Raw genomic sequence first — 20,752 nt, 5'->3', positions numbered from 1 at the left:
AAAATGGCCAAGTAGTACACAGTGTTTTCGGTGGCACACAATGAGAGACAGATACCACACACAGCAATGGCACGGAGGCAGACTTGCCAATATTTATCTCCCACTAATTTGTTTTTTGGAAAAGGGAGAATGTACTCCCCCCCAAAAAAAAATGGCCAAGTATTACACAGTGTTTTCGGTGCCACACAATGAGAGACAGATGCCACACACAGCAATGGCACGGAGGCAGACTTGCCAATATTTATCTCCCACTAATTTTTTTTTGGGAAAAGGGAGAATGTACCCAAAAAAAAAAAAAAAATGGCAAAGTATTACACAGTGTTTTCGGTGCCACACAATGAGAGACAGATGCCACACACAGCAATGGCACAGAGGCAGACTTGCCAATATTTATCTCCCACTAATTTTTTTTTGGGAAAAGGGAGAATTTAGCAAAAAAAAAAAAAAAGGGCCAAGTATTACACAGTGTTTTCGGTGGCAGACAATGAGAGACAGATACCACACACAGCAATGGCACGGAGGCAGACTTGCCAATATTTATCTCCCACTAATTTTTTTTTTGGAAAAGGGAGAATGTACCCAAAAAAAAAAAAAATGGCCAAGTATTACACAGTGTTTTCGGTGCCACACAATGAGAGACAGATGCCACACACAGCAATGGCACGGAGGCAGACTTGCCAATATTTATCTCCCACTAATTTTTTTTGGGGAAAAGGGAGAATTTAGCAAAAAAAAAAAATGGCCAAGTATTACACAGTGTTTTCGGTGGCACACAATGAGAGACAGATACCACACACAGCAATGGCACGGAGGCAGACTTGCCAATATTTATCTCCCACTAATTTGTTTTTTGGAAAAGGGAGAATGTACCCAAAAAAAAAAAAATGGCCAAGTATTACACAGTGTTTTCGGTGCCACACAATGAGAGACAGATGCCACACACAGCAATGGCACGGAGGCAGACTTGCCAATATTTATCTCACACTAATTTTTTTTTTGGAAAAGGGAGAATGTACCCCCAAAAAAAAAAAAATGGCCAAGTATTACACAGTGTTTTCGGTGCTACACAATGAGAGACAGATGCCACACACAGCAATGGCACGGAGGCAGACTTGCCAATATTTATCTCCCACTAATTTTTTTTTTGGAAAAGGGAGAATGTATCCCAAAAAAAAAAAAAATGGCCAAGTATTACACAGTGTTTTCGGTGCCACACAATGAGAGACAGATGCCACACACAGCAATGGCACAGAGGCAGTCTTGCCAATATTTATCTCCCACTAATTTTTTTTTTGGAAAAGGGAGAATGTACCCAAAAAAAAAAAAAATGGCCAAGTATTACACAGTGTTTTCGGTGCCACACAATGAGAGACAGATGCCACACACAGCAATGGCACGGAGGCAGACTTGCCAATATTTATCTCCCACTAATTTTTTTTTGGGAAAAGGGAGAATTTAGCAAAAAAAAAAAAAAAGGGCCAAGTATTACACAGTGTTTTCGGTGGCAGACAATGAGAGACAGATACCACACACAGCAATGGCACGGAGGCAGACTTGCCAATATTTATCTCCCACTAATTTTTTTTTTGGAAAAGGGAGAATGTACCCAAAAAAAAAAAAAAATGGCCAAGTATTACACAGTGTTTTCGGTGCCACACAATGAGAGACAGATGCCACACACAGCAATGGCATGGAGGCAGACTTGCCAATATTTATCTCCCACTAATTTTTTTTGGGGAAAAGGGAGAATTTAGCACAAAAAAAAATGGCCAAGTATTACACAGTGTTTTCGGTGGCACACAATGAGAGACAGATACCACACACAGCAATGGCACGGAGGCAGACTTGCCAATATTTATCTCCCACTAATTTGTTTTTTGGAAAAGGGAGAATGTACCCCAAAAAAAAAAAATGGCCAAGTATTACACAGTGTTTTCGGTGCCACACAATGAGAGACAGATGCCACACACAGCAATGGCACGGAGGCAGACTTGCCAATATTTATCTCCCACTAATTTTTTTTGGGGAAAAGGGAGAATGTACACCCAAAAAAAAAAAAAATGGCCAAGTATTACACAGTGTTTTCGGTGCCACACAATGAGAGACAGATGCCACACACAGCAATGGCACGGAGGCAGACTTGCCAATATTTATCTCCCACTAATTTTTTTTGGGGAAAAGGGAGAATTTAGCAAAAAAAAAAAATGGCCAAGTATTACACAGTGTTTTCGGTGGCACACAATGAGAGACAGATACCACACACAGCAATGGCACGGAGGCAGACTTGCCAATATTTATCTCCCACTAATTTGTTTTTTGGAAAAGGGAGAATGTACCCAAAAAAAAAAAAATGGCCAAGTATTACACAGTGTTTTCGGTGCCACACAATGAGAGACAGATGCCACACACAGCAATGGCACGGAGGCAGACTTGCCAATATTTATCTCCCACTAATTTTTTTTTTGGAAAAGGGAGAATGTACCCCAAAAAAAAAAAAAATGGCCAAGTATTACACAGTGTTTTCGGTGCTACACAATGAGAGACAGATGCCACACACAGCAATGGCACGGAGGCAGACTTGCCAATATTTATCTCCCACTAATTTTTTTTTTGGAAAAGGGAGAATGTACCCCCCCAAAAAAAAAAATGGCCAAGTATTACACAGTGTTTTCGGTGCCACACAATGAGAGACAGATGCCACACACAGCAATGGCACAGAGGCAGACTTGCCAATATTTATCTCCCACTAATTTTTTTTTTGGAAAAGGGAGAATGTACCAAAAAAAAAAAAAAATGGCCAAGTATTACACAGAGTTTTCGGTGCCACACAATGAGAGACAGATGCCACACACAGCAATGGCACGGAGGCAGACTTGCCAATATTTATCTCCCACTAATTTTTTTTTGGGAAAAGGGAGAATTTAGCAAAAAAAAATAAAAAAATGGCCAAGTATTACACAGTATTTTCGGTGCCACACAATGAGAGACAGATGCCACACACAGCAATGGCACGGAGGCAGACTTGCCAATATTTATCTCCCACTAATTTTTTGGGGGGAAAAGGGAGAATTTAGCAAAAAAAAAAAATGGCCAAGTATTACACAGTGTTTTCGGTGGCACACAATGAGAGACAGATACCACACACAGCAATGGCACGGAGGCAGACTTGCCAATATTTATCTCCCACTAATTTGTTTTTTGGAAAAGGGAGAATGTACCCAAAAAAAAAAAATGGCCAAGTATTACACAGTGTTTTCGGTGCCACACAATGAGAGACAGATGCCACACACAGCAATGGCACGGAGGCAGACTTGCCAATATTTATCTCCCACTAATTTTTTTTGGGGAAAAGGGAGAATGTACCTCAAAAAAAAAAAAAAATGGCCAAGTATTACACAGTGTTTTCGGTGCCACACAATGAGAGACAGATGCCACACACAGCAATGGCACGGAGGCAGACTTGCCAATATTTATCTCCCACTAATTTTTTTGGGGAAAAGGGAGAATTTAGCAAAAAAAAAAAAAAAATGGGCCAAGTATTACACAGTGTTTTCGGTGGCACACAATGAGAGACAGATACCACACACAGCAATGGCACGGAGGCAGACTTGCCAATATTTATCTCCCACTAATTTTTTTTTTGGAAAAGGGAGAATGTACCCCCAAAAAAAAAAAAAAATGGCCAAGTATTACACAGTGTTTTCGGTGCCACACAATGAGAGACAGATGCCACACACAGCAATGGCACGGAGGCAGACTTGCCAATATTTATCTCCCACTAATTTTTTTTTTGGAAAAGGGAGAATGTACCCCCCCAAAAAAATGGCCAAGTATTACACAGTGTTTTCGGTGCCACACAATGAGAGACAGATGCCACACACAGCAATGGCACGGAGGCAGACTTGCCAATATTTATCTCCCACTAATTTTTTTTTGGGAAAAGGGAGAATTTAGCACAAAAAAAAAAGGGCCAAGTATTACACAGTGTTTTCGGTGCCACACAATGAGAGACAGATGCCACACACAGCAATGGCACGGAGGCAGACTTGCCAATATTTGTCTCCCACTAATTTTTTTTGGGAAAAGGGAGAATGTACCCAAAAAAAAAAAAAATGGCCAAGTATTACACAGTGTTTTCGGTGCCACACAATGAGAGACAGATGCCACACACAGCAATGGCACGGAGGCAGACTTGCCAATATTTGTCTCCCACTAATTTTTTTTGGGAAAAGGGAGAATGTACCCAAAAAAAAAAAAAATGGCCAAGTATTACACAGTGTTTTCGGTGCCACACAATGAGAGACAGATGCCACACACAGCAATGGCACGGAGGCAGACTTGCCAATATTTATCTCCCACTAATTTTTTTTGGGGAAAAGGGAGAATGTACACCCAAAAAAAAAAAAAATGGCCAAGTATTACACAGTGTTTTCGGTGCCACACAATGAGAGACAGATGCCACACACAGCAATGGCACGGAGGCAGACTTGCCAATATTTATCTCCCACTAATTTTTTTTGGGGAAAAGGGAGAATTTAGCAAAAAAAAAAAATGGCCAAGTATTACACAGTGTTTTCGGTGGCACACAATGAGAGACAGATACCACACACAGCAATGGCACGGAGGCAGACTTGCCAATATTTATCTCCCACTAATTTGTTTTTTGGAAAAGGGAGAATGTACCCAAAAAAAAAAAAATGGCCAAGTATTACACAGTGTTTTCGGTGCCACACAATGAGAGACAGATGCCACACACAGCAATGGCACGGAGGCAGACTTGCCAATATTTATCTCCCACTAATTTTTTTTTTGGAAAAGGGAGAATGTACCCCAAAAAAAAAAAAAATGGCCAAGTATTACACAGTGTTTTCGGTGCTACACAATGAGAGACAGATGCCACACACAGCAATGGCACGGAGGCAGACTTGCCAATATTTATCTCCCACTAATTTTTTTTTTGGAAAAGGGAGAATGTACCCCCCCAAAAAAAAAAATGGCCAAGTATTACACAGTGTTTTCGGTGCCACACAATGAGAGACAGATGCCACACACAGCAATGGCACAGAGGCAGACTTGCCAATATTTATCTCCCACTAATTTTTTTTTTGGAAAAGGGAGAATGTACCAAAAAAAAAAAAAAATGGCCAAGTATTACACAGAGTTTTCGGTGCCACACAATGAGAGACAGATGCCACACACAGCAATGGCACGGAGGCAGACTTGCCAATATTTATCTCCCACTAATTTTTTTTTGGGAAAAGGGAGAATTTAGCAAAAAAAAATAAAAAAATGGCCAAGTATTACACAGTATTTTCGGTGCCACACAATGAGAGACAGATGCCACACACAGCAATGGCACGGAGGCAGACTTGCCAATATTTATCTCCCACTAATTTTTTGGGGGGAAAAGGGAGAATTTAGCAAAAAAAAAAAATGGCCAAGTATTACACAGTGTTTTCGGTGGCACACAATGAGAGACAGATACCACACACAGCAATGGCACGGAGGCAGACTTGCCAATATTTATCTCCCACTAATTTGTTTTTTGGAAAAGGGAGAATGTACCCAAAAAAAAAAAATGGCCAAGTATTACACAGTGTTTTCGGTGCCACACAATGAGAGACAGATGCCACACACAGCAATGGCACGGAGGCAGACTTGCCAATATTTATCTCCCACTAATTTTTTTTGGGGAAAAGGGAGAATGTACCTCAAAAAAAAAAAAAAATGGCCAAGTATTACACAGTGTTTTCGGTGCCACACAATGAGAGACAGATGCCACACACAGCAATGGCACGGAGGCAGACTTGCCAATATTTATCTCCCACTAATTTTTTTGGGGAAAAGGGAGAATTTAGCAAAAAAAAAAAAAAAATGGGCCAAGTATTACACAGTGTTTTCGGTGGCACACAATGAGAGACAGATACCACACACAGCAATGGCACGGAGGCAGACTTGCCAATATTTATCTCCCACTAATTTTTTTTTTGGAAAAGGGAGAATGTACCCCAAAAAAAAAAAAAAAATGGCCAAGTATTACACAGTGTTTTCGGTGCCACACAATGAGAGACAGATGCCACACACAGCAATGGCACGGAGGCAGACTTGCCAATATTTATCTCCCACTAATTTTTTTTTTGGAAAAGGGAGAATGTACCCCCCCAAAAAAATGGCCAAGTATTACACAGTGTTTTCGGTGCCACACAATGAGAGACAGATGCCACACACAGCAATGGCACGGAGGCAGACTTGCCAATATTTATCTCCCACTAATTTTTTTTTTGGAAAAGGGAGAATGTACCCCAAAAAAAAAAAAAAAATGGCCAAGTATTACACAGTGTTTTCGGTGCCACACAATGAGAGACAGATGCCACACACAGCAATGGCACGGAGGCAGACTTGCCAATATTTATCTCCCACTAATTTTTTTTTTGGAAAAGGGAGAATGTACCCCCCCAAAAAAATGGCCAAGTATTACACAGTGTTTTCGGTGGCACACAATGAGAGACAGATACCACACACAGCAATGGCACGGAGGCAGACTTGCCAATATTTATCTCCCACTAATTTTTTTTTTGGAAAAGGGAGAATGTACCCCAAAAAAAAAAAAAAAATGGCCAAGTATTACACAGTGTTTTCGGTGCCACACAATGAGAGACAGATGCCACACACAGCAATGGCACGGAGGCAGACTTGCCAATATTTATCTCCCACTAATTTTTTTTTTGGAAAAGGGAGAATGTACCCCCCCAAAAAAATGGCCAAGTATTACACAGTGTTTTCGGTGCCACACAATGAGAGACAGATGCCACACACAGCAATGGCACGGAGGCAGACTTGCCAATATTTATCTCCCACTAATTTTTTTTTGGGAAAAGGGAGAATTTAGCACAAAAAAAAGGGCCAAGTATTACACAGTGTTTTCGGTGCCACACAATGAGAGACAGATGCCACACACAGCAATGGCACGGAGGCAGACTTGCCAATATTTGTCTCCCACTAATTTTTTTTGGGAAAAGGGAGAATGTACCCAAAAAAAAAAAAAATGGCCAAGTATTACACAGTGTTTTCGGTGCCACACAATGAGAGACAGATGCCACACACAGCAATGGCACGGAGGCAGACTTGCCAATATTTGTCTCCCACTAATTTTTTTTGGGAAAAGGGAGAATGTACCCAAAAAAAAAAAAAATGGCCAAGTATTACACAGTGTTTTCGGTGCCACACAATGAGAGACAGATGCCACACACAGCAATGGCACGGAGCCAGACTTGCCAATATTTATCTCCCACTAATTTTTTTTTTGGAAAAGGGAGAATTTAGCAAAAAAAAAAAAAGGGCCAAGTATTACACAGTGTTTTCGGTGGCACACAATGAGAGACAGATACCACACACAGCAATGGCACGGAGGCAGACTTGACAATATTTATCTCCCACTAATTTTTTTTTTGGAAAAGGGAGAATGTACCCAAAAAAAAAAAAAAAAAATGGCCAAGTATTACACAGTGTTTTCGGTGCCACACAATGAGAGACAGATGCCACACACAGCAATGGCACGGAGGCAGACTTGCCAATATTTGTCTCCCACTAATTTTTTTTGGGAAAAGGGAGAATGTACCCCAAAAAAAAAAAAATGGCCAAGTATTACACAGTGTTTTCGGTGCCACACAATGAGAGACAGATGCCACACACAGCAATGGCACGGAGGCAGACTTGCCAATATTTGTCTCCCACTAATTTTTTTTGGGAAAAGGGAGAATGTACCCCAAAAAAAAAAAAATGGCCAAGTATTACACAGTGTTTTCGGTGCCACACAATGAGAGACAGATGCCACACACAGCAATGGCACGGAGGCAGACTTGCCAATATTTATCTCCCACTAATTTTTTTTTTGGAAAAGGGAGAATTTAGCAAAAAAAAAAAAAGGGCCAAGTATTACACAGTGTTTTCGGTGGCACACAATGAGAGACAGATACCACACACAGCAATGGCACGGAGGCAGACTTGACAATATTTATCTCCCACTAATTTTTTTTTTGGAAAAGGGAGAATGTACCCAAAAAAAAAAAAAAAAAATGGCCAAGTATTACACAGTGTTTTCGGTGCCACACAATGAGAGACAGATGCCACACACAGCAATGGCACGGAGGCAGACTTGCCAATATTTGTCTCCCACTAATTTTTTTTTGGAAAAGTGAGAATGTACCCAAAAAAAAAAAAAAATGGCCAAGTATTACACAGTGTTTTCGGTGCCACACAATGAGAGACAGATGCCACACACAGCAATGGCATGGAGGCAGACTTGCCAATATTTATCTCCCACTAATTTTTTTTTGGGAAAAGGGAGAATTTAGCAAAAAAAAAAAAATGGCCAAGTATTACACAGTGTTTTCGGTGGCACACAATGAGAGACAGATACCACACACAGCAATGGCACGGAGGCAGACTTGCCAATATTTATCTCCCTGCAGTTATCTCAGAAAAGTATGGCAGGCAGCTATAAAAAGGACTGCTGCACATAAAAGTGTGGACAAACACACAAGATAGCTGTGCAGAAAGGAAGGAAAAACAGGATTTGTGCTTTGAAAAAAGCAGTTGGTTTGCACAGAGGCGTACACACAGGCACAGCAACGAAGCTATCAGGGTCAGGGAGCCTTCTAGTGCAGCCCAATGAGCTACAGCGCTGAGGAAAAAAAATGTAGCTTCCACTGTCCCTGCAATCAAAAGGTGGTGTTGGACAGTGGAAATCGCTACAGCACAAGCGGTTTGTAGCTTTATGTACCCTGCCTATCACTATCCCTGTGTTATGACCCCAGTGGACAGGGTCTCAGAGGAACGTGTAAGTATGCAAGATACAAAAATCCAGCTCATAGGGCTGTGGTAACTGGGTTGACCAAATAGCTACTCCTAACGCCAACACTAGAAGTAGCCGGGGATCATGCCTACGGTGATCGCTAGATGACTCGCGCCAGCCGGAGAATCTAACTACCCCTAGGAGAAGAAAACAAAGACCTCTCTTGCCTCCAGAGAAAGGGACCCCAAAGCAAGATACAAGCCCCCCACAAATAATAACGGTGAGGTAAGAGGAAATGACAAACACAGAAATGAACCAGGTTCAGCAAAGAGAGGCCAGCTTACTAATAGCAGAATATAGCAAGATAACTTATCTGGTCAACAAAAACCCTATAAAAATCCACGCTGGAGATTCAAGAACCCCCGAACCGTCTAATGGTCCGGGGGGAGAACACCAGCCCCCTAGAGCTTCCAGCAAAGGTCAGGATACAGATAGGAACAAGCTGGACAAAAATACCAAACAAAACAAAAGCAAAAAGCAAAGAAGCAGACTTAGCTTGAAAAACAGGAACCAGGATCAGAGGACAAGAGCACAACAGATTAGCTCTGATTTCAACGATGCCAGGCATTGAACTGAAGGTCCAGGGAGCTTATATAGCAACGCCCCTGAACTAACGGCCCAGGTGAGGATATAGAAAAAGACAGACGCTCCAGAGTCAAATCACTAATGACCACTAGAGGGAGCAAAAAGCAAAATCACAACAGTACCCCCCCCTTAGTGAGGGGTCACCGAACCCTCACCACGACCACCAGGGCGATCAGGATGAGCGGCGTGAAAGGCACGAACTAAATCGGCCGCATGAACATCAGAGGCGACCACCCAGGAATTATCTTCCTGACCATAGCCCTTCCACTTGACCAGGTACTGAAGCCTCCGCCTGGAGAGACGAGAATCCAAGATCTTCTCCACCACGTACTCCAACTCGCCCTCAACCAACACCGGAGCAGGAGGCTCAGCAGAAGGAACCACAGGCACAACGTACCGCCGCAACAAGGACCTATGAAACACGTTGTGGATAGCAAACGACACAGGAAGATCCAGGCGAAAGGATACAGGATTAAGAATTTCCAATATCTTGTAAGGACCAATAAAACGAGGTTTAAATTTGGGAGAGGAAACCTTCATAGGAACAAAGCGGGAAGAAAGCCACACCAAATCCCCAACACGTAGTCGGGGACCCACACCGCGGCGGTGGTTGGCAAAGCGCTGAGCCCTCTCCTGTGACAACTTCAAGTTGTCCACCACAAGATTCCAGATCCGCTGCAACCTATCCACCACAGAATCCACCCCAGGGCAGTCAGAAGGTTCCACATGACCCGAAGAAAAACGAGGGTGGAAACCAGAGTTGCAGAAAAACGGCGAAACCAAGGTGGCGGAACTAGCCCGATTATTAAGGGCAAACTCAGCCAACGGCAAGAAGGTCACCCAATCGTCCTGATCAGCAGAGACAAAACACCTCAAATAAGCCTCCAAAGTCTGATTAGTTCGCTCCGTCTGTCCATTAGTCTGAGGATGGAAAGCAGACGAAAACGACAAGTCAATGCCCATCCTACTACAAAAGGATCGCCAGAATCTGGAAACGAACTGGGATCCTCTGTCTGACACAATATTCTCAGGGATGCCGTGCAAACGAACCACGTTCTGGAAAAACACAGGAACCAGATCGGAAGAGGAAGGCAGCTTAGGCAAAGGAACCAAATGGACCATCTTGGAGAAGCGATCACATATCACCCAGATAACAGACATGCCCTGAGACACCGGAAGATCAGAAATGAAATCCATGGAGATATGTGTCCAAGGTCTCTTAGGGACAGGCAAGGGCAAGAGCAACCCGCTGGCACGAGAACAGCAAGGCTTAGCTCGAGCACAAGTCCCACAGGACTGTACAAATGACCGCACATCCCTAGACAAGGAAGGCCACCAAAAGGATCTGGCCACCAGATCTCTGGTGCCAAAAATTCCTGGGTGACCTGCTAACACCGAGGAATGAACCTCGGAAATGACTCTGCTGGTCCACTTATCAGGCACAAACAGTCTGTCAGGTGGACAAGAATCAGGCCTATCAGCCTGAAATCTCTGCAACACACGTCGCAGATCTGGAGAAATAGCTGACAAGATAATACCATCCTTAAGAATACCAACAGGTTCAGCGACTCCAGGAGCATCAGGCACAAAGCTCCTGGAAAGAGCATCGGCCTTCACATTCTTTGAACCTGGTAAATACGAGACAACAAAGTCAAAACGGGAGAAAAACAATGACCAGCGGGCCTGTCTAGGATTCAGGCGTTTAGCAGACTCGAGATACATCAGATTTTTGTGATCAGTCAAGACCACCACACGATGCTTAGCACCCTCGAGCCAATGACGCCACTCCTCAAATGCCCATTTCATGGCCAACAACTCCCGATTGCCCACATCATAATTTCGCTCCGCAGGCGAAAACTTCCTAGAGAAAAAGGCGCAAGGTCTCATAACAGAGCAACCAGGGCCTCTCTGCGACAAAACGGCCCCTGCTCCAATCTCTGAAGCATCCACCTCAACTTGAAAGGGAAGCGAGACATCAGGCTGGCACAAAACAGGCGCCGAAGTAAACCGACGTTTCAACTCCTGGAAAGCCTCCACGGCAGCAGGAGCCCAATTAACCACATCGGAGCCCTTCTTGGTCATATCCGTCAAAGGTTTCACAATGCTAGAAAAGTTAGCGATAAAACGACGGTAGAAGTTAGCGAAACCCAAGAACTTCTGAAGACTCTTAACTGACGAGGGCTGAGTCCAATCAAGAATAGCTCGGACCTTGACTGGGTCCATCTCCACAGCAGAAGGGGAAAAAATGAACCCCAAAAAGGGAACCTTCTGTACACCAAAAAGACACTTTGAGCCCTTGACAAACAAAGAATTTTCACGCAAAATTTTAAAGACCATCCTGACCTGTTCCACATGCGAGTCCCAATTATCAGAAAAAACCAGAATATCATCCAGATAAACGATCAGAAATTTATCCAGATAGTTCCGGAAAATGTCATGCATAAAGGACTGAAAAACTGAAGGGGCATTAGAGAGCCCAAAAGGCATCACCAAGTACTCAAAATGACCTTCGGGCGTATTGAATGCGGTTTTCCATTCATCCCCTTGCTTAATGCGCACAAGGTTGTACGCACCACGAAGGTCTATCTTGGTAAACCACTTGGCACCTTTAATCCGGGCAAACAAGTCAGACAACAGCGGCAAAGGATACTGAAATTTGACAGTGATCTTATTTAAAAGCCGATAGTCAATACAAGGCCTCAAAGATCCGTCCTTTTTAGCCACAAAAAAGAATCCCGCACCAAGAGGGGAAGAAGACGGACGGATGTGTCCTTTCTCCAGAGACTCCTTGATATATGAACGCATAGCGGTATGTTCAGGTATTGACAGATTAAACAGTCTTCCCTTAGGAAATTTACTGCCTGGAATCAAATCTATTGCACAGTCACATTCCCTATGAGGAGGCAATGCACTGGACCTGGACTCGCTAAAGACATCCTGATAATCAGACAAGTACTCCGGAACTTCCGAAGGCGTAGAAGAAGCAATAGACACAGGCAGGGAATCCTCATGAATACCACGACAGCCCCAACTAGACACTGACATAGCCTTCCAGTCAAGGACTGGATTATGGGTCTGTAACCATGGCAGCCCCAAAACAACCAAATCATGCATTTTATGTAGAACGAGAAAACGTATCACCTCGCGGTGTTCAGGAGTCATGCACATGGTAACCTGTGTCCAATACTGCGGCTTATTTTCTGCCAATGGCGTAGCATCAATACCCCTAAGAGGGATAGGATTTTCTAATGGTTCAAGAATAAAACCACAGCGCTTAGCAAATGAGAGATCCATAAGACTCAGGGCAGCACCTGAATCTACAAACGCCATGACAGGATAAGATGACAGTGAGCAAATCAAAGTTACAGACAGAATAAACTTAGGATGCAAATTACCAACGGTGACAGGACTAACAACCTTAGATATACGTTTAGAGCATGCTGAGATAACATGTGTAGAATCACCACAGTAGTAGCACAAGCCATTCCGGCGTCTATGAATTTTCCTCTCATTTCTAGTCAGGATTCTATCACATTGCATCAAATCAGGTGTCCGTTCAGACAACACCATGAGGGAATTTGCGGTTTTTCTATCACATTGTATCACATCAGGTGTCTGTTCAGACAACAACATGAGGGAATTTGCGGTTTTGCGCTCCCGCAACCGCCGGTCAATTTGAATAGCCAGGGACATGGTATCATTCAGACCTGTGGGAATGGGAAAACCCACCATAACATTCTTAATGGCCTCAGAAAGGCCATTTCTAAAATTAGCGGCCAGTGCACACTCGTTCCAATGTGTCAGCACGGACCATTTCCGAAATTTTTGGCAATACACCTCAGCCTCGTCCTGGCCCTGAGACATAGCCAGCAAGGCTTTCTCTGCCTGAATCTCAAGATTGGGTTCCTCATAAAGTAAACCGAGCGCCAGAAAAAACGCATCAATATCAGCCAATGCCGGATCTCCTGGCGCCAACGAAAAAGCCCAATCCTGAGGGTCACCCCGTAAGAATGAAATAACAATTTTTACTTGTTGAGCAGAGTCTCCAGATGAACAAGGTTTCAGGGACAAAAATAATTTACAATTATTCCTGAAATTCCTAAACTTAAATCGTTCTCCTGAAAACAGTTCAGGAATCGGAATCTTGGGTTCAGACCTAGGATTTCTGGTAACATAATCTTGTATACCCTGCACACGAGCGGCAAGCTGGTCCACACTTGTAATCAAGGTCTGGACATTCATGTCTGCAGCAAGCTTAAGCCACTCTGAGGTAAAGGGAAAAAGAGAAAAAAAAAAATGAGAGAGGGAAAAAAAAAACTCAAAATTTTCTTTCTTATAATCCCACTTCTGCAATGCATTAAACATTTAATACTGGCCTGGCATACTGTTATGACCCCAGTGGACAGGGTCTCAGAGGAACGTGTAAGTATGCAAGATACAAAAATCCAGCTCATAGGGCTGTGGTAACTGGGTTGACCAAATAGCTACTCCTAACGCCAACACTAGAAGTAGCCGGGGATCATGCCTACGGTGATCGCTAGATGACTCGCGCCAGCCGGAGAATCTAACTACCCCTAGGAGAAGAAAACAAAGACCTCTCTTGCCTCCAGAGAAAGGGACCCCAAAGCAAGATACAAGCCCCCCACAAATAATAACGGTGAGGTAAGAGGAAATGACAAACACAGAAATGAACCAGGTTCAGCAAAGAGAGGCCAGCTTACTAATAGCAGAATATAGCAAGATAACTTATCTGGTCAACAAAAACCCTATAAAAATCCACGCTGGAGATTCAAGAACCCCCGAACCGTCTAACGGTCTGGGGGGAGAACACCAGCCCCCTAGAGCTTCCAGCAAAGGTCAGGATACAGATAGGAACAAGCTGGACAAAAATACCAAACAAAACAAAAGCAAAAAGCAAAGAAGCAGACTTAGCTTGAAAAACAGGAACCAGGATCAGAGGACAAGAGCACAACAGATTAGCTCTGATTTCAACGATGCCAGGCATTGAACTGAAGGTCCAGGGAGCTTATATAGCAACGCCCCTGAACTAACGGCCCAGGTGAGGATATAGAAAAAGACAGACGCTCCAGAGTCAAATCACTAATGACCACTAGAGGGAGCAAAAAGCAAAATCACAACACCCTGCTTCCGAAGAAGCTGCAGCAACCTCTCCCTATGCTCAGATCAGCAGCAGTAAGATGGCGGTCGGCGGGAACGCCCCTTTATAGCCGCTGTGACGCCGCAGAAAGCAAGCCAATCACTGCAATGCCCTTCTCTAAGATGGTGGGGACTGAGATCTATGTCATCACGCTGCCCACACTCTGCGTCCACCTTCATTGGCTGAGAAATGGCGCTTTTAGCGTCATTGAAACGCGACTTTGGCGCTAAAGTCGCGTACCGCATGGCAGACCCCACACAGGGATCGGCTCGGTTTCATGAGACGCCAACTTTGCCAAAAGTCGGCGACTTATGAAAATGAACGATCCGTTTCGCTCAACCCTACTGAAGACTCTTTCTGATAGCACACTAGCAGCAGGGCAAGCGAGCTCCTGTAATGCATATTCTGCCAATTCAGGCCAGGTGTCTATTTTAGATGCCCAGTAATCAAAGGAGAATGACCTGTGAGGGAGAACATCGATAAGGGAGGAAAAGTAGTTCGTAACCATACTGGAGAAATGCTGTCTCCTGTCACTTTGAATCGATGCAGCAGTATCTGTCGTGTCAGCGGTCATTGCGAAATCACTCCACAACCTGGTCATAAAACCCCTCTGTCCAATGCCACTTCTGATCTGTGCACCTCTAACACCTCTGCCCTGTAGCCCCCTGCAGCTTGTGTGAGAACCATCACCGCCGCTGTGTGCTGGGAATGCCTGAACCAAACGGTCTACAAGAGTTGCTTGTTTGGTAGTCAATATTTGCTCAAGGTTCTCATGTGGCATGATATTTTGTAATTTTCCTTTATATCGTGGATCCAGGAGGCAGGCCAACCAGTAATCGTCATCGGTCATCATTTTCATAATGCGGGGGTCCCTTTTTAGGATATGCAAGGCATACACAGCCATGTGGGCCAATGTTCCAGGTGTCAATTCACTGCTTGTGCTGGGTTGAGGAGCACTTTCTTGCAAATCAACATAAATTGTGTCCCGCAAAACCCCAGTAACTGACCTTGCAACGCCTCCAGTTTCTATTTCCCCCTGAGAAGCATCCTCCTCCCATAAATATTCATCCCCTTCATCCTCCTCCTCCTCTTCGTCCCCCACCTCGTCCAGGAGAGTTCCCTGAGCAGGCAATAGCTGACTGTCATCAAGGCTTCCCTCCTCCTCGGCTGTAGATGCGATGCCTGCTCCTTAATGTGTGTCAAACTTTGCATCAGCAGATGCATTAGTGGGATGCTCAAGCTTATGATGGCGTCTTCTGCAATAACCAGCCATGTGCATTCCTCAAAACACTGAAGGACTTGACAGAGGTCTTGTAGCTTCGACCACTGCACACCAGACAACTCCATGTCTGCCATCCAAGTGCCTGCCCGTGTATGTGTATCCTCCCACAAATAAATGACAGCACGCCTCTGTTCGCACAGCCTCTGAACCATGTGCAGTGTGGAGTTCCACCTTGTTGTAACATCGATTATTATGCGGTGCTGGGGAAGATTCAGCGATCGTTGATGGATCAGCATACGGCTGGAGTGTACGGGCGACCGGCGGATGTGCGAGCAAAGTCTTCACACCTTCAGGAGCAGGGCTGCTAACCCCGGATAATTTTTCAGGAAGCACTGCACCACCAGGTTCAAGGTGTGAGCCAGGCAAGATATGTGTTTCAGTTCTGAAAGGGCTATGGCAGCCATAAAATTACTTCCGTTATCACTGACTACCTTGCCTGCCTCAAGATGTACACTGCCCAGCCATGACTGAGTTTCTTGCTGCAAGTACTCGGCCAGTACTTCCGCGATGTGTCTGTTGTCACCCAAACACTTCATTTGTAACACAGCCTGCTGACTCTTACCACTAGCTGTTCGATAATGGGACACCTCGTGTGCAACACTGGCAGCTGCGGATGGAGTGGTCGTGCGACTGCGCTCTGTGGACGAGCTTTCGCTTCTGGAGGAGGAGGAGGAGGAGGGGTGGTGAATGCCAACAGCCAATTGTTTCCTAGACCGTGGGCTAGGCAGAACTGTCCCACTATGGCTGTCCCCAGTGGACCCTGCATCCACCACATAAACCCAGTGTGCCATGATGGACACGTAATGTCCCTGGCCATGCCTACTGGTCCATGCATCTGTTGTGAGGTGCACCTTTTCACTGACTGATTGCCTCAGTGCATGGACAATGCGGTCTTTGACATGCTGGTGGAGGGCTGGGATGGCTTCTCTCGCAAAGAAGTGCCGACTGGGTAGGTCATAGCGTGGTACTGCGTAGGCCATCAGGTCTTTGAAAGCTTCGCTTTCAACAAACCGGTAGGGCATCTTTTCTATCGAGATTAGTCTAGCAATGAGGCCATTCAAACCCTGTGTACGCGGATGAGAGGATGAGTAGTTTCTTTTCCTAACGAGAGTCTCTTGTAGGGTGAGCTGGTCTGGAGAGCTGCATATGGTGGAACTAGCAGTGTTGGTGGTGGTGGACATGGCGGATTGAGAGAGGGTTGGTGATGGTATTCTTGATGTTGGCCTACATACAGTGTTTCCTACCAATAACCTTGTGAATCCCTGACTGCTTTGGCCTTGCGACGATACCTCCACATTTGCTGCTGGTGGTGTCCTAACCGGTGGGCTTACAGTAAGGGAAGCAATGTAGTGTTGCTGACTACCTTCATTCTGAGCAGGTGCACCAACAGTACGTAATGTTTGGTAGTTAGTCCAGGCTTGCAAGTGCATGCTGGTTAAATGTCTACACATGCATGTTGTATTTAAATTTTGAAGATTCTTCCCTCTGCTAAAGGTCTTTGAGCATTTCTTACAGATAACTTTGCACTGATCATTCGGATCTTGGTTAAAAAATTGCCACACTGCACTCTTCCAACTATCAAATACCTTTTCAGGCATTGCACGCTGTGCTACTTTCACTGAATGGCCACGCTGTCCTAAAGCTGTTTTTGTTGTTGACACACGTTTTTGGCCAGATACGGGCCTGCCAGAAGACAGCTGTTGCGATGTAGATGGCTGCTGCGGATCAGCCTCCTCCGCTTCTGAGCTACTGGCAGCGGCACCCTCTTCCCCCAATGGCTGCCAATCTGGGTCAACAACTGGGTCATCTATCACCTCCTCTTCAATGTCATGTGCACCTTCCCCTGTGTCACCGTGTAACGTGCTATAGCATTCGGGACGAGGCACCATAGTCTCATCAGGGTCAGATTCTGGCTCAGTACACTGCGAGGGCAATGTAGTGATCTGAGTCAATGGAACAGCATAATAATCTAGCTGTGGCTGTGCATCAGTGCACTTCATGTCCGATTCATCTTGTAATGGGCAGTTAACAATTTCCCTTTCAAACCCAGGCACGGTATGTGTAAAGAGCTCCATGGTGTAACCTGTAGTGTCGCCTGACGCATCCTTCACTTTTGGTTTGGGTGAAGGACACAAGGAAACGTCTTGTTCCTGACTGGGAGCATCCACTGATGACTCGCTGCTTTTATATTTGGAACTTTCTGAAGAGGAGGCGAAAGAGCTAGAGACTGAGTCAGCAAGGAAAGCCAAAACTTTTTCCTGCTGCTCCGGCTTTAAAAGCTGTTTTCCGACTCCCAGATAAGGGAGCCTTCGAGGCCTTGTATAGCCTGACAATGAAGCTGGCTCAACACCTCCAGCCTTAGGTGCTATTGTGCTTTTTCCACTACCACCAGATGCACCACCACCACCACCATCAGTACCAGCTGGCAACGACCGCCCACGGGCTCTTCCACCAGACTTCCTCATTTTTTGGAAAATCTAGACAAAATAAAACAAGGTAGAAGGTGTATATAAACTTGTTGAGAATTTGAATCTCCCTTTTTATTGGGGAGACTGAACAAAAAACTCAGGCCCAGTGTATAAAACAACATAATGTAAGTGGCAGAAAGTGGCTGGCTGATATACGACAAACTAACAGGACTGTAGTATATCCACTTTGTGAGAATTTGAATCTCCCTTTTTTTGGGGGGAGACTGAACCAAAACTCAGGCCCAGTGTATAAAACAACACAATGTAAGTGGCAGAAAGTGGCTGGCTGATATACGACAAACTAACAGGACTGAAGTATATCCACTTTGTGAGGATTTGAATCTCCCTTTTTTTGGGGGGAGACTGAACCAAAACTCAGGCTTAGTGTATAAAACAACATAATGTAAGTGGCAGAAAGTGGCTGGCTGATATACGACAAACTAACAGGACTGTAGTATATCGTCTTTGTGAGAATTTGAATCTCCCTTTTTTGGGGGGGAGACTGAACAAAAACTCTGGCCCAATGTATAAAACTACACAATGTAAGTGGCAGAAAGTGGCTGGCTGACATACGACAAACTAACAGGACTGTAGTATATCCTCTTTGTGAGAATTTGAATCTCCCTTTTTTGGGGGGGAGACTGAACAAAAACTCTGGCCCAGTGTATAAAACAACACAATGCAAGTGGCAGAAAGTGGCTGGCTGATATACGACAAACTAACAGGACTGAAGTATATCCACTTTGTGAGAATTTGAATCTCCCTTTTTTTGGGGGGAGACTGAACCAAAACTCGGGACCAGTGTATAAAACAACACAATATAAGTGGCAGAAAGTGGCTGGCTGATATACGACAAACTAACAGGACTGAAGTATATCAACTTTGTGATCTCCCTTTTTTTGGGGGGAGACTGAACCAAAACTCAGGCCCAGTGTATAAAACAACACAATGTAAGTGGCAGAAAGTGGCTGGAAGATATATGAAAAAATACAAGGACTGTAGTACAATTTCAATCTCCCTACAATGATCTCAGGACAAGTATGGCAGCAATAAAAAGGACTGCTGCACACAAAACTGCTTTGTGGACAAATAAACAAGTGCAGAAAGGAGCAACAGGATTTTTGCTTTTAAAAAAGCAGTTGGTTTGCACAGCACCGTGCAAACAGCAATGCAGCTATCAGGGAGCCTTATAAGGCAGCCTAATAAGCTACAGAGCTGATGCACAAAAATATAGCCTCCACTGTCCCTGCAAAAAAAAGGTGGTGTTGGACAGTGGAAATCGCTACAGCACAAGCGGTTTGGGGGTTAATCTTCCCTCCCTAACTATATCCCTTATTCTGATGAAGCTGCTGGAACCTCTCCCTATGCCAAGAACCGCAGAAGTAAGATGGGTTGCACGCCCCTTTATACCCCCTGTGACGCCGCAGAAAGCAAGCCAATCACTGTCATGCCCTTCTCTAAGATGGTGGGGACCGAGACCTATGTCATCACGCTGCCCACACTCTGTGTCCTCCTTCATTGGCTGAAAAATAGTGGTGAATGCGTCATATGAAACGCGACTTTGGCGCGGAGATCGCCGACCGCATGGCCGATCCCACATTAGGATCGGGTCGGGTTTCATGAAACCCGACTTTGCCGAAAGTTGGCGATTTTTGAATTTTTCCGATCCGTTTCGCTCAACCCTAATGGTCACATCCAGAACGACCAGACCAATAACACTGTCACACTACTAAACCCTTTCGGTGAACACCGTAAAAAAAGAAAAAACATGTAAAAAACAATTGTTTTTATCATATCACTGAGTGTGAAAAAGTGTAATAAAACTGAATCAAAAGGCTGAATGTAAATAAAAGTGGTATGGCAGAAAACTACATTTTGCCCTACAAAAAACAAGCCTCCATACAGCTCCGCCAAGAGAGAAATATAAAAGCTATAGCTCTCAAATAGAGGTGAGTGAACCCTAACACTATTAGTGTCCGCCCCGGACTCCAAGCATGGACTTTTTCCAGCAAAGTTTGGGACCCCATTCTTTTCAATGGGGTTCAGGTTCTGGTTCAGGTTCGGGTACAGTTCTGGTACCCGAACCGAACTCTGGCATAAAGTTTTGGTTGGGTACCAGAATCCTAACTTCCATACGTCTGCTCATCTCTACTCTCAAAATAAAGCGATGCAAAAACAACTAATTTTTCTAATAAACTGTTCTTATTGTCTAAAAGCGGTAAAACATAAAAAAGTACACATATTTGGTATCTTCACATCCATACCGACTCGATCTATAAAAGCTTCATACAAGTTAACCCCTTGAGTGAACACCATAAAAAAAATGAAAAAACGTTCCAAAAAATTAACCTTTTTCATCATACCACCAAACAAAACGTGGAATAAAACGCAATCAAAAAGTCGAA

The sequence above is a fragment of the Ranitomeya variabilis genome, chromosome 2 (genome assembly GCF_051348905.1).
Source record: "Ranitomeya variabilis isolate aRanVar5 chromosome 2, aRanVar5.hap1, whole genome shotgun sequence".
Taxonomy (NCBI): domain Eukaryota; kingdom Metazoa; phylum Chordata; class Amphibia; order Anura; family Dendrobatidae; genus Ranitomeya; species Ranitomeya variabilis.
This window is presented reverse-complemented; position numbering follows the sequence as displayed.